Source organism: Elgaria multicarinata, chromosome 17 (genome assembly GCF_023053635.1).
Source record: "Elgaria multicarinata webbii isolate HBS135686 ecotype San Diego chromosome 17, rElgMul1.1.pri, whole genome shotgun sequence".
Taxonomy (NCBI): domain Eukaryota; kingdom Metazoa; phylum Chordata; class Lepidosauria; order Squamata; family Anguidae; genus Elgaria; species Elgaria multicarinata.
The window spans coordinates 3,644,625-3,657,676 of record NC_086187.1 but is presented as its reverse complement, the minus strand read 5'-3'; the positions used below and the strand labels follow the sequence as shown (position 1 = coordinate 3,657,676).

General features: G+C 49.9%; 1 protein-coding gene across 1 annotated transcript in view; it reads left to right on the top strand.

The window, feature by feature from the left end:
* PRKCB (protein kinase C beta) overlaps positions 1-13,052 on the top strand; it is a 228,244-nt gene that overhangs the window by 114,101 nt on the left and 101,091 nt on the right. The window lies entirely within an intron of this gene.

Below are 13,052 nucleotides of genomic sequence, written 5' to 3'. Positions count from 1 at the left end.
AAAACAATATTAAAAGCACAGTATTAAAGCGTAGCATTGAAACACAGCATTAAAAACCACTTTAACCACTGTAGGCCTCTTTGGGCAGGAGTTGCCCAGCTCCAAGCCCCTCTGAGTGCCCCACCCCCATCCAGTTGCATAAGCCAGCTCTCTGTCCTGCCACCTGGATCTCGGGTTTTGATGTGCTGAAATGCCCCATGTCTGTTGCAGATATTTTCTCCTAAAAAGGTCTGTGAAACATCTCACCCCATTTATCCAAACCATGGTTATTCATCTGTGGCTTTGAACTGCATGGCTGCATATGCCTATATGAGATGGGATAAGAAAAATAATTCACGATTAAGCAGACGATGAGGTAATTTCTCGGGCTGTACAAATGCCTCAGAGGAGACACAGATCCAAAGGAGCTGCCCTTGCTTTGGAGAGATTCAAACTGCCTCCAAATACAAAGCCACTTGGGTCTGAAGCTGTCCCAGGCGAAGCAGGCTGCTCCTGAGGCTTTGGACCCACCTCCAAGGGGGTGGATGGGGTGTGTGTGTGTGCGCGCGCGCGCACGCGTGCGTGTGTCAGGTGGGGGTGTTGTCCCAATCTGAAAACTTTAGACCCTCCCACAAGTTCTGCAAGCTCTCCATCTATGGAAAATGCCAGGCAGGGGGCAGAGGCCAAGAGTGTAGTCTCGAGACTAGCAGCTCTAGCTTCCAATCAGGGATTACCTTTCTGAGGACCCTCCAGTCACAGTCCGTGGAGTCTCTGCTCTTTGCATGTTGTGCTGCTGGCTGGCATGAGCCACAAGGACCTGAGAGGGGGCGTCCCTCGGCTGCCTCCCAACCACCTGCCCCTCCCCTCCCCACCCCACCCCCTTCCGAATGGTTCTCTTGTCATCCACCCTGTTCAACATCAGGTTGGTATATGGAGTTCCACCAAGTCCCCACATTGGAAATCAGCCTGGATCTTCTGTAGCTCCTAGGCCAGTTTTCCCAGTATAGGGAGGACATCACAAGAGTGGGGATGTGGGGGGGGGGCGGACCTGGGTGCGCCTGCTCTCCCCCACCCAAAGTGCTCCTATTGCTTCTGCTGCTATCTCTTAATAGGGAGGCCCTGAGGTCTACTGAAGATCTCGCCCACCTGTCCAAGGAGACTGTCCCACAACCTCAAGGCACAGCGATGTCATGGGCTTTCGTGTCCTGAAGCAAAGAGTAAGGAGGGAGATCTTCCCCCTCGGCCTGAAAGGAGACAAAGGTTGGGCTCTCTGGGCTTTACAAGCAAGGTGGGCTTTACGGCAGTGTTTGCCTGGGAAAGTGAGTGGGGAACAGGTTGCAATCCTAGGCTCACTTACCTGGGAGGCATCCACAGTGAAGCCAGTGGGACGTACTTCTGAGTAGACATGTACAGTCACACAACAAAGAATGTGCAGGATTTTGCCCACCATTGAAAGCCAGCCAGTTTTGATGCCTCAGGCCCACAGCCAGCTCAGGAGTCACTCAGCTTTGCACAGTTTGTGTGCCTTTGGTGCCAAGTGAGCACCCACGCGTCTGGAATTTTGCAAGGAACTTACCCAAGGGCGCCTTTGGATTAGATGTCATAATCACACAATGTGACCACAAAAAGACAAAGAAGGCAGGGCATCCCTGGTCACTCACACACACACACCTGCAACTATTTCTCTGAAATTTGGTAGGGCTCCATCTCCTCAGAAGGGGCTGCTGTGACTGCAGATTTCACCCAGTCATGACAAACAAACAAAAATATTTCAGGTGTTTCTTGATTTTCCCATCATAGTCCATTGGAAAGACACTGGTAGCATTGGAAACGGAGGTGAGGCCTCCCAGAACCAGGCCCAAGGGCAACGTCATGCCGAAGGGCTTTCAAGGCAAATGTTGTTGCTTGTTTGTGTGGCTTTTTGAGCTGAAATCTAGTCATCATCGCCCACCTTTTTCACAATTTTACACTTCTCGACTAGTTGGGAATTTCCTGCAGGGTTTCTTGGCTACATCATTAAATTGACACAGGAAATATTCTTCATTGTTGGGGTAGAAACTACCAGTCACCTATGTGAGAAAAAGTTTCATTTGTCCAGCTATTCAACTTTCCCCTATCTTGTTTGGTGCCATTATTTCCCTTGGCAACTGCTGCTGCTGCTTTGACATGAGCCCCCACCCCACCCCCACCCCGCTCTGCCTTTTCCTTCTTCCTAAATTAGCCAAATGCCCCCTAGTAAAAGTTCATGCAATGAATGGGATGACGTCACACTCACAGCATACCAGATTTTGCTACACGATGAACTCGCAGAGGCAAGTCAGGGAGGCCAAGGGGGCACGTGAAGAAACACACGTTCTTGCAAGGAGCGCTGGACGCAGAAGGGGAGCTTGGGCTCAGTTCTAGGGCAAGCACAATCCACGAAGGCTGCAACACAGTTTGCTAGAGGGCATGAAAGCCAAAGCAAGAGCCCTGTACTGCTGCGTAAAGGCAAATGGGCCGGTTGGCTCCTCTGAATCGACTCCAGAAATGGGCAGTTCCAGTTTGGAAACTCCTAATTCCGTCTGCTGTTCCTTGTTCAATGAATCCAAAATATCAACATACAATTTCACCTCAAATGGCTCCTTTTCCAGTTTTTTTTTAAACAGCAGCAACACTCGCATGTTGTAGCTGGCTGGAAAGTGTAGGCAGTGGGGTGCAGGCAGGTAATTTCAGGCTCTGAACGTCATGGTCCAATGCTGGCAGCCCCGTGGGGTATTGCTCCAGTTGTGAAGCACATGAAAAACACTTCTCTTCTTCCTGTCCCCAACCACCGTTCCCTGCTTTACCACTGCTGCTACATTCCTGATTGTGTTAGAGCAAAAATCAAACAAACCGAAAACCAAATACAGGTTCCCAGTTCTGATTGAGAACAACAACAACAACAACAACAACAATAACGACAATCTGAGCAGGTGCAGTTTTGCATTTTAAACAACCCTAAATCATGATGCCCCCATGACTCCAGGAATAAAATGGAGTCTGCTTCTGTTGCCCTAAGCCCAAAAACATTTACTTGTTTTTATGTGTGTTGTTGCTGCAAGCCATTTGGGAGGGTTTCTGCCCTGAAAGGCGGCCAAGAAATGTCTTAAATAAATAAACCCCCATTTTGTTATAGGAAAGGATAATGCATTTTTAAGGTAGACATTATGGAACTACAAGCCCACATCTGATTACTACAGATCATGAATTCTAACATCAAACTTTAAAAACTCACCAAAAGGTATAGACAGATGCCTGACTGGAGACAACCATGCAGCCAATTAACACCATCATTTTCCAGAAAAGGAACACTGGGTCTGGTGTCACTAAGCAACAATTTTAGCAGCTCTTTTGTCCCCGTGGGAAGGTGCCACTAGGCCTTTTCCTTAACCAGCTGCTCATCTCCGTGGAAAGCAGGACTGAGAGGTTGCCACCCCAACACTCTTACTTGGGACAGGACAGCAGGAGGAGAGGCTGGGAAGAGCCCAGGCAGTCCAGTGGGAACTAGGTCGTCATTTACTCTTACGCATGTGCAAAATGCTTCAGCACTTAGTAACCAAAACAAAGAGAAAGGGGAAGGAGGGATAAAAGAGGAAAGCCATTCACAGGAATGAGAGAAAAACAGTTACGGCTGCAGCCTTTTGCACATTCACCTAGGGGGACGGCCCTGTGGATTCATTGGGATTTCCTTCTGAGTAAGCATGCAGACGTTTAGGCTAGGGCATTTCAAAAGGAAACAGGGAAAAGGGTGTCCGTGAAACTGAAAGCAACGTGGAGGGAATGATCCTTCGCACCCTAGGCAGAGTCTGGAGGGCCGTAGGATCATTTGGATTCCTGGATCTGAGACTGGAGAAAGCGCTCCAACCACAGATCCAGGAATCTGCACTCGCGGCCCTTGAACCCTCCCCGTTGCGGCTGGCGCAAAGGGAACCGTGCTGACTGCCGCTCCGAAGTAGCAACGCTGACTACCGGTGAAAAAGGTCGTCTAGTGAAGATGCAGAGCGGGAGGAGCCCGCCTCCAAGTTTGGAGGCTTACAGGTATCGCCTTAGGGTTGTGCTCTAGGGGCTCTTCTACACCAAGCAGGATATTGCACTATGGCAGTGGCATGAAAGCAGTATATAAAAGGCAGGAGCCACACCACTGCTTTACAATGGTACTGAAGTGCACTGACAACTGTTTGGTCCCATTGACACACACCATACCGCCATATACCGCCATTTCCTGCTCGGTGTGGCTCCTGCCTTTTGTATTCCACTTTCATACCACTTTCATATTACAATATCCTGCTTGGTGTAGATGAGGCCTAAGAGAGCCATCCCATCCCCGCTAGACAGCATCAGGGGAAGGGGACTCCGCCATGCAAATCCTGTGCTGCTGCTGCTGCTGCTGCGATCAGTATTGACCATGCCGTTCAGAGTGTGCAGGCTCAGTTTCTGAGGAACACGAAGCACAAGGGGGGGGGGAGGCAGCGCTTTGTTCTCAGCCGCGCTGGGTGGGGAGGTGCAGCACAGCATTTGTGGGCCCTCCTGTAAGGGATGGATCTTTGCCCAAGACCTGGTCGGAACAGCACCACTGAGTATAGATTTAGGATGTCTCTACGTTAAGCAACTCCCCCACCCCACCCATTTTTACTGTGGCTTTCTGCTTTCCTGTTCTTTGTGGTATTAGGATGGGCTCCTTTATATGGCAGACACGTGGTTTGAATGGCGGGAGTGCCTCCCTCCCTGGCCTGTGTGCAAAAGAGGCAGGGGAGGTCTTTTGGGGGGGAGGAGGGTCAATTAATTTGTGCTGCACTCTTTCCTCACAGCCCCCAGGAAAGCCAGGGCTTACTTCTGAGTAGATGTAGGATCGTTCTGTAAGTCTGCAACCGTCTGCACACTTACTTGGGAGTAAGCCCCATTAAGCTTAAAGGGTGGGGGGTCAGCTCAATCTCCCTTTGTTGCGGGGAGGCATTTTACCCTGTTCTCCCTCCAACCTTGGCAAGTTCATAGCGCAATCCCAGCGTTACACACTGCGGATTTCAGGCCATTAAGGGTTTATTCCAGTTTATCTCTGGTCTTTTTGAAAGAGGGGGAAGGGGGAGGCATCCTGGCTGTTATCAACATCATGTAATTGCCCCGAAACTTCCATGAGTAGCCAGTCATGAGCATGCTGTAGCTCGCTTGTTTAGAGAAGCCCTTAGTTCACAAGAAGGTGCAATGTTTCTGGAGCAGGGAACACGTGGCCCTACAGATGTTGTGGGACTGCAGGAGTGACACGTTGCCCACCCTTATCTTCCAGGAAACATTTCCTGGCCAGCTCCAGGACATAGCCTCTCTGTGAGAAGGCAGTGTAGCTCTCTTGTGCTCTCTTGTGGCATCAGAACCATGTGTCATTCGAGGAAATCCATGGACCTCTGGAAGGATGGAACACATGTCTGAACTGTGCTGAATCTGGAGTAGCCTGTGTGGATTCCTCACGTGCCTCATCTGCATGCTTGGGAGGAGGGGAAGGACCCTCCTGAACTCAGTACTCTGAGGCAGCCATTCAACTCAGTACTGTAAAGCAGTCCACCCTCTCCTCTGAATTTCTTATTGCCATGCTGGACCCGACCTTTGTGTCCCTGAGAACAAAATCGAGGCGTAGCAGCAGGACAGCAGGGGTCCTGGCTGTTGCTTCAGGGTCACTGGAGGAAGGGGAGGCTGAAGTTTCCCCTTCACAACCAGTGACCCCAATTGGGATCTCTGTCCCGGTACTGCTAGCAGCTGATCAGCAGCCCCTGCAGGTTCGGTGGGCTGCCCAGAGTGGCAGCCTGCGAGCCATGCAGCCCTTGGTTTGAAGCAGCACCAATGATTGATCAGCATCTGTCACTGTGTTTTAAAATCTTCTACTGCTGCTGGTTTTTACTTTGGTTTTTATATTGTAGTTCTAAACAGAGCTGTTCCAAAAATGTCTCCGCCTTTTTCCTGATCGTTCTCATTCAATTTGATAGGAAAGAAATTGCTTTCAAAAAGGAATTCAAAGGAAAAGAAAAGTGCAGAGAGAAATTCTCATGGGCTGCGTTTGGGTTCTTCTGCTCACCTTACTTATGAGGTCGCTAAGGAGTGTGCGGGACTCTCCTGCCTTAGAATCATCTCTCTGGCAGCCATCTTGGCTTCCCGCATTTAAATTAATTTCACATGATGGCCACCTTCCCTCTCTACCCACTCAAAGCCCTGGAATGATGCTAGGTATGGGACACTGTGCAGGATGTAAAATACTAGGGGCCAGGCTGTCAAGTGCAGTTGCTGCTGTTGCCACTTGTAGTGGCAGAGCAACACACACACACACACACACACACACACACACACACACACACACACACACACACGCCTGCTGCTGCCCCCCCCAAAGAAAAATCCCTTAGAAAAGGAGGAATAAACTGTGCTGCAACCCCTTCCAAGGGTGAGCCCTACCTGTGAGAAGCTGTTGGAGGATTTCTCCTCCCCCTGGAGAAATTTTGTGAAATCGTTTCCCCAATTTCTCTGCCCACATATAGGGGGGAGAATTTTGAGAAGCCCCTTGTGCAAAGCTCTTGTTCTAAACTTTTAAAAGTTTTGTCTTGGGCCCGTTGAGACGACACTGGGGGCTCTGTGCTTAGCTTAACCGTGCTTCCCTGTCGTTAGCAGTAACCACAAGACGTATGGTTGCACACAACACCGGGTCCCGATTTCCTTAACCACATGCTAAACGCAAACCTGTTAGGCAAGTGCCTGAGTCCTCCAAATGCTCCGCCCCATATCCCATCAGCAGGGCCGGTGCCAGACTATTTTGCGCCCTAGGCAAGGTGAGCTACTTTCACACACACACACCCAAATGCCAACTTTAATTTTTAAGAACATATGTTTCCTGGAAAAAACAAGAAGCACAAAACTTGAAACGGCTAAATTTATTTTAAAGTGCCAGAAATACGTCATGCCAATTATAGCAAACAAATTGGAAAGGAACATCTATGGGTCTAAAATGCATTGTTTAATAGGAATATCGCCTCCAAATCATCCCTCCCCCCAACTCACACGCGCGCGCACACACTCAGCATCTCTCACTCCAAACAAACACACGCATGAACACATGCATTCACTCAAAGACCCCATGCACCCCATTCACCCATACATTCTCTCTCTCTCTCTCTCTCTCTCTCTCTCTCTCTCTCTCTCTCTTCCGGGCGCGTTCCAGAAGTCCGAACGTAGAGCAGCCCCACCCCACCCCAGTGTCCCTGGCTTTGCTTCGGCTGGGCGGGCACAGGGCGCCATCTCGCCCCCCCAGGCCCAACTGAATCCTCGGGCTGGCCCAGCTCACAGCCAACACACGTGAGTGCTGCACTGTGCCCGGCGCCCCTCTTAGCTTGGTGCTCTAGGCGGCCGCCTGAGTGGCCTCTATGGTAGCACCGGCCCTGCCCATCAGCCCTTGCGCTATGGGAGCCGGCACTTGTGCCCACCATTTTAGTTCAGTTTCCAACGTCAGCAGCCATTACTGCTGTCACACAGCCCTTTGATGCTTGCGATCACAGTGTCCTGTGGTTGTAATGCCGGTCGCCGGTCAGGAATATTGATCCCCACCCTCTCACTGGCCAGGAGTGATACCAGCAGATTTGTTTACATGGAAGGTGCCACGGCACTGTCCTGAGCTCGCTGCCATTTTGGGTGTGTCTGCCTGGACTGGGGGGTAATTGCAGATCACCGGGGCTGGATTCTGGACAGTGTTGTATTGGAGACATGCCTTTGGGTAGTAATAAAGGGCTGGATTCGGTACATGGCCCTGTAAACTGCATGTATTGATGGAAAAACAGGGCCGATTATGTGAAATGGCAGCCACCACGGCCGTATTAGAACTGGAGCTACGTGGGGCAGTGAATGAGCCTACAGACTAGAGCGGCCTAGGCTATTTAGACCAATCTATACTGCTAGCTCTATGATTCCTGTCCCTTAACCGTAGCTGCATCAAATACAACACCTTAAGCCAAAGTTAGGCCTTAGCTAGACCGAAGGATTATCCCAGGCAAATGGAGGGGTCGTCCCTGCCTGCTCCCAGGATCCCCTGTGTGTCATTTGGATGCATAGGGATGATCCCGGGATATAGGCCTAGTCTAGCCATGGCCTTAGTGCCGCTAACCCTGCTGCAGAACAGGGTTAATGATGAAGCCAGCCACAATGTGGTTAGCAGTGCACCTGGTTAAGGAAAATGCATTGCACACCACACCTTCATCTGAACGGGTCCCTTATGTTTTATTTTACTGCATTTATGGTTTAAGTTGTTATGAACCAGCCAGAGAGCTTCAGCTATTAGGCAGCATAGAAATATAATGGATGGATGAATGAATGAATGAATGAGAGAGAGAGAGAGAGAGAGAGAGAGAGAGAGAGAGCGCACAGGGGGGAAAGTGAGGTTCTGTATATACCAAGCATTGATCTGCATTGCATTTTAGTGTCACTTACATAACAATAATTTGGTGGCAGAATTTTGTCTGCAACGAATAGTAATCTCAAATATTCATGACTTTGCAGTGATGACTGAAAATACAAGTGCAACTTAAAAATGAGAGCAAGAGGATGCTGCGGCATCTTTGTCTGGGACAGGGACTTAACGAGAAATTTGTTTCCATTTATTTTAGACCAGAATTTACCCAATTCACACCTGAGAACTCAAATGTGGACTTGAATGCGACCTGAGATCAAAGCCCGTTGATTTCCGAGTTTGTGTTGTAATTGGAAAAAATGTATCTAAAAATCCGTGCTTTTGAAAAATGTGCACAAACATGCTTTAATTAATAAGAGAAAAATGTGTACTTTTCAGTGTGCACCAAAATGCCCAGTGAAAGACACCCACACGGATGTGTGAGCAGAAAGCACCAATGTTTGCGATCTGATACAGACATGTGTTGGAGCGAGCTTTGAGGTGGAATTCCAAGGACCATGACAAGCTTGAAGGGGATTCCCTTTGGCTTTAGCCCATCCACAGCCCTAGCCTCACCCTGCCTCCACAGGTACGCTGCCCTTGGCCACGATCCCCTAAAGGGACATGGCCCTCAACTTTGGAAAGGTCCCTTGCCCTATTTCAGGGGGAGTGCAGGCCCATTCAGAACAGCTGGGTAGATGAACCACCCACTAATAGGACCACCATCTTACCTGGATTGAGTCTGAGCTATTGGTCCTCATCGGGTTCATTACTGATTCAGAACGCCCGCTGCCTCAGCTGGATTTGATAAAAAGGGAAGAGAGAAGGAGAGTTGGCTGTCATCATCATATTTGTACATTAGCAGATTTGTACATTAATGTTTAGAAAAGGAAAGTATGGGGCGGTCGCCCTTCCTTATTTCCCTTCTGCCTTGTTGTACAAAGCTGCAATGCTTGGAGAAAGAGTGGGAAATCTGTGGCTCTCCAGATGTTTTGATGGAAAAGAGAGAACAATCCCAGGCTGTAGGAAAATAAAGTTTGATCCTTCAAAGTGGCCCCCTGCAGCCTTGTTCTCTCTTTTCCGTCAGGGTCATTTTGGGTGTTTTCCAGTTTGTCGTTCTCCAGATGTTTTGGCCTACAACTCCCATCAGCGCTAGCTAACACAGCCAAATGTCAGCGATGGTGGGAGTTTTAGGCCAAAACCTCTGGAGGGCCACCAGTTGCCCTTTGGCACTCATGGGTTGGCCATGATGTGACTGGACACAACGCTGGACTAAACTGGCCTTTGGCCTGATCCAGCATCAGGGTTCTCCTTAAGCTGCTCTTAGCTCTTCGGGGGAAGGCTGGGAGACAAGTGTAACAAGCCATCAGCTCGGCCTTCCCCAGTCTCGCCACCTTCAGATGCTTTGGACTACAAATCGCAGCACTGTGGACCATTGGCCGTGCTTGGCTGGGGCTGATGGCAGTTGAGGTCCAAAACGTCTGGAAGGCACCAGCTGAGGAAGGCTGCAAATAAATGAAAGCGATAAATGATCATGGAGGTATGTGGTCTTTTACAGCAAATAGGTGTTCGTTTGTTTTTAAAAAATAAAGAATAAAAATATAGCCAGGCTCATCAGAAAAGAAGTCACAAAATTATCTTCTCTAATTCATTGTAGATTTCCCCTCCCCCCTCAAATTGAAAAACTGCAGAGAGCCACATTTTCCTGCTCCAGAATAACTCTGGAGCCCCCCTGACTCCACATGGGTCATTCCTGCTCCAGAATGACTCTGGAGCCCCCCTGACTCCACATGGGTCATTCCTGCTCCAGAATGACTCTGGAGCCTCCCTGACTCCACATGGGTCATTCCTGCTCCAGAATGACTCTGGAGCCCCCCTGACTCCACATGGGTCATTCCTGCTCCAGAATGACTCTGGAGCCTCCCTGACTCCACATGGGTCATTCCTGCTCCAGAATGACTCTGGAGCCCCCCTGACTCCACATGGGTCATTCCTGCTCACTCTGGAGCCTCCCTGACTCCACATGGGTCATTCCTGCTCACTCTGGAGACCCCTGACTCCACATGGGTCATTCCTGCTCCAGAATAACTCTGGAGCCCCCCTGACTCCACATGGGTCATTCCTGCTCCAGAATGACTCTGGAGCCCCCCTGACTCCACATGGGTCATTCCTGCTCACTCTGGAGCCTCCCTGACTCCACATGGGTCATTCCTGCTCCAGAATGACTCTGGAGCCCCCCTGACTCCACATGGGTCATTCCTGCTCACTCTGGAGCCCCCTGACTCCACATGGGTCATTCCTGCTCCAGAATAAATTCCCTTTCTCTGTCCTGAAAACGAGGAACAAGGTCATCCATCCACTGCCTTTACCAGCCAGACTGTGACTATGAAAGAAGAGTTAAATTGTGTTAAGGACTGTATCACCCTTGACTAGTCACTTGATTAGCTATTAGTGCCACTCACTTAATTAGGGGTGACCTTGAATGTCCACCATTTGTGATTAAGGCAGCCCCTCCCTTTGTGGTGCAGTGATTATATCATCCTGTAGATGGCGGCACTTGCCCTCCGCATCTTCTAAGGCTTTGCCTGCCTTTGGCAGCCCTCTGTCTTCGCTGGCTGCAGCACTGCTTGGAAGCAGTGGTGTTATAACAGGTATCTTAAGGCTGTGGATGTTAAGGCCTCCTCATCTCTTCAATGCTGGCAGCTTCCCTCGGTGCACCAAGATCAGCCAAGGATGAACGTGTCCAATTTGCCTGCGTTGTCCTATTTGCTTATCGTGTTACAACATACATATACAGATGGTGAATGCCTGCAAACTGCTACACAAATACAGAATCTAGTATCAGCCATGTGAGAATCCGGGTGGGCCCACGGTCACCTTAGCGGGTGATCTCCGCATGAGCATTGACAGGGGGAGGGTGTCCCTGCTGGTGCTTTTGGACCTCTCAGCTGCTTTCGATACCATCGACCAGGGTATCCTTCTGGAATGCCTGGGGGGGTTGGGAATCGGGGGCGCTGTGCTGCAGTGGTTCCAGTCCTCTCTCTCAGGCAGGTTCCAGATGGTGATGCTTGGGGATAGCTGCTCCTCAAAGAAGGAGCTGCTGTGTGGGGTACCACAAGGCGCCATCCTATCCCCAATGCTGTTTAACATCTACATGAAACTGCTGGGGGAGATCATCCGGAGGCATGGGGCGGGGTGCTATCAGTATGCTGATGACACCCAAATGTCTTTCTCTATGCCTTCTATAACAGCGTCAGCTAAGGCTAGTGTGTCTCCTCTGAATGAATCCTTGGAGGCAGTAATGGGCTGGATGTGGAAAAACAAACTGAAGCTGAATCCAGACAAGACGGAGGTGCTTACTGTCAAGGGCCTTAACCTGGGCTTTTTAGGTGTGTCAGCTGATTCTGGATGGGGTTACACTCCCCCCCAAAGACTGTGTTCACAGCTTGGGGGTGCTGCTGGATCCATTGCTCCAAATGACAGCCCAGATAGATGCGATGGCCAGGAGTGCTTGCTCTCAGCTTTGGCTGTTGTGTCAGCTTCGCCCTTTCCTAGAGTTGCATGTGCTGGTAACCTTGAGGCTCGACTTCTGTACATAGGGCTACCATTGTACCTAGTTCGGAAACTTCAATTAGTTCAAAATATGGCAGCCAGGTTGGTCACTGGTACATCTAAGGGTGAGCGTATTACCTTGTAGGCCCCTTCCAACTCTGCTATTCTATGATTCTATGATTCTATGATTCAATATTAAAATCACTCCACTGGCTGCCAATTAGTTTCCGGGCAAAGTACAAAGTGTTGGTCATTATCTTGAAATCCCTACCTGTTTTGGGTCCAGGTTACCTACAGCAGCGGTTTAGTGGAAGACAAATTTTCCACGGACCGGGGTTTGGTTTTTTTTGTCCCCCGCCCCCCCGCTTCGGCTGGGTGGGGGCCCAGCTGAAGCGAAGCCAGGACGCTGGGGCGGGTAGGCGGCTTCGGAACAGCTCGCCCAGAAGTCGCTCTCCCAGAGTGGCTTCTGGCTGAGCAGCTGTTCCGAAGCCACCCACCCCACCCAGCGTCCTGGCTTTGCTTCGGCTGGGCAGGTGAGGTGGCGCCCTGCGCCCAGGTACACTAGCGTGGGGGTAGGGGTGGGTGAAAGCAGCTCACCTGCACGGCCCGGTTCCTAGCAGGCCACGGACCAGTACTGGTCTGTGGCCCAGGGGTTGGGAACCCCTGACCAACAGGATTGCCTTCCCCTGTACAATCCGCCCCACACACTCAGGTCCTCTAGGAAGAATTTACTAGGCTGACAACTGTTACCCAGAGGACCTTTTCTTCTGCCACCCCCAGACTGTGGAATGGCCTGCCGGAGGAGATTCATCTCAGATTCAACTCAGATTCATTTCTGAGTTTAAGAGAGCTATAAAGACTAGCCTCTTCTGGCAGGCCTACCTGGATGAATTTTAAACTTAAGAATTTTAAGATGCCCTGACTGTTATTTTAATATTGTGTTAGTTTTATATGCTCTTTAAATTAGTTTTATGCATTTGATTTATATTGTATTGCTGTATTAATGTTCTTCCCCGCCTCGATCCAAAAGGAGAGGCGGGTAAGAAATAAATTATTATTATTATTATTATTATTATTATTATTATTATTA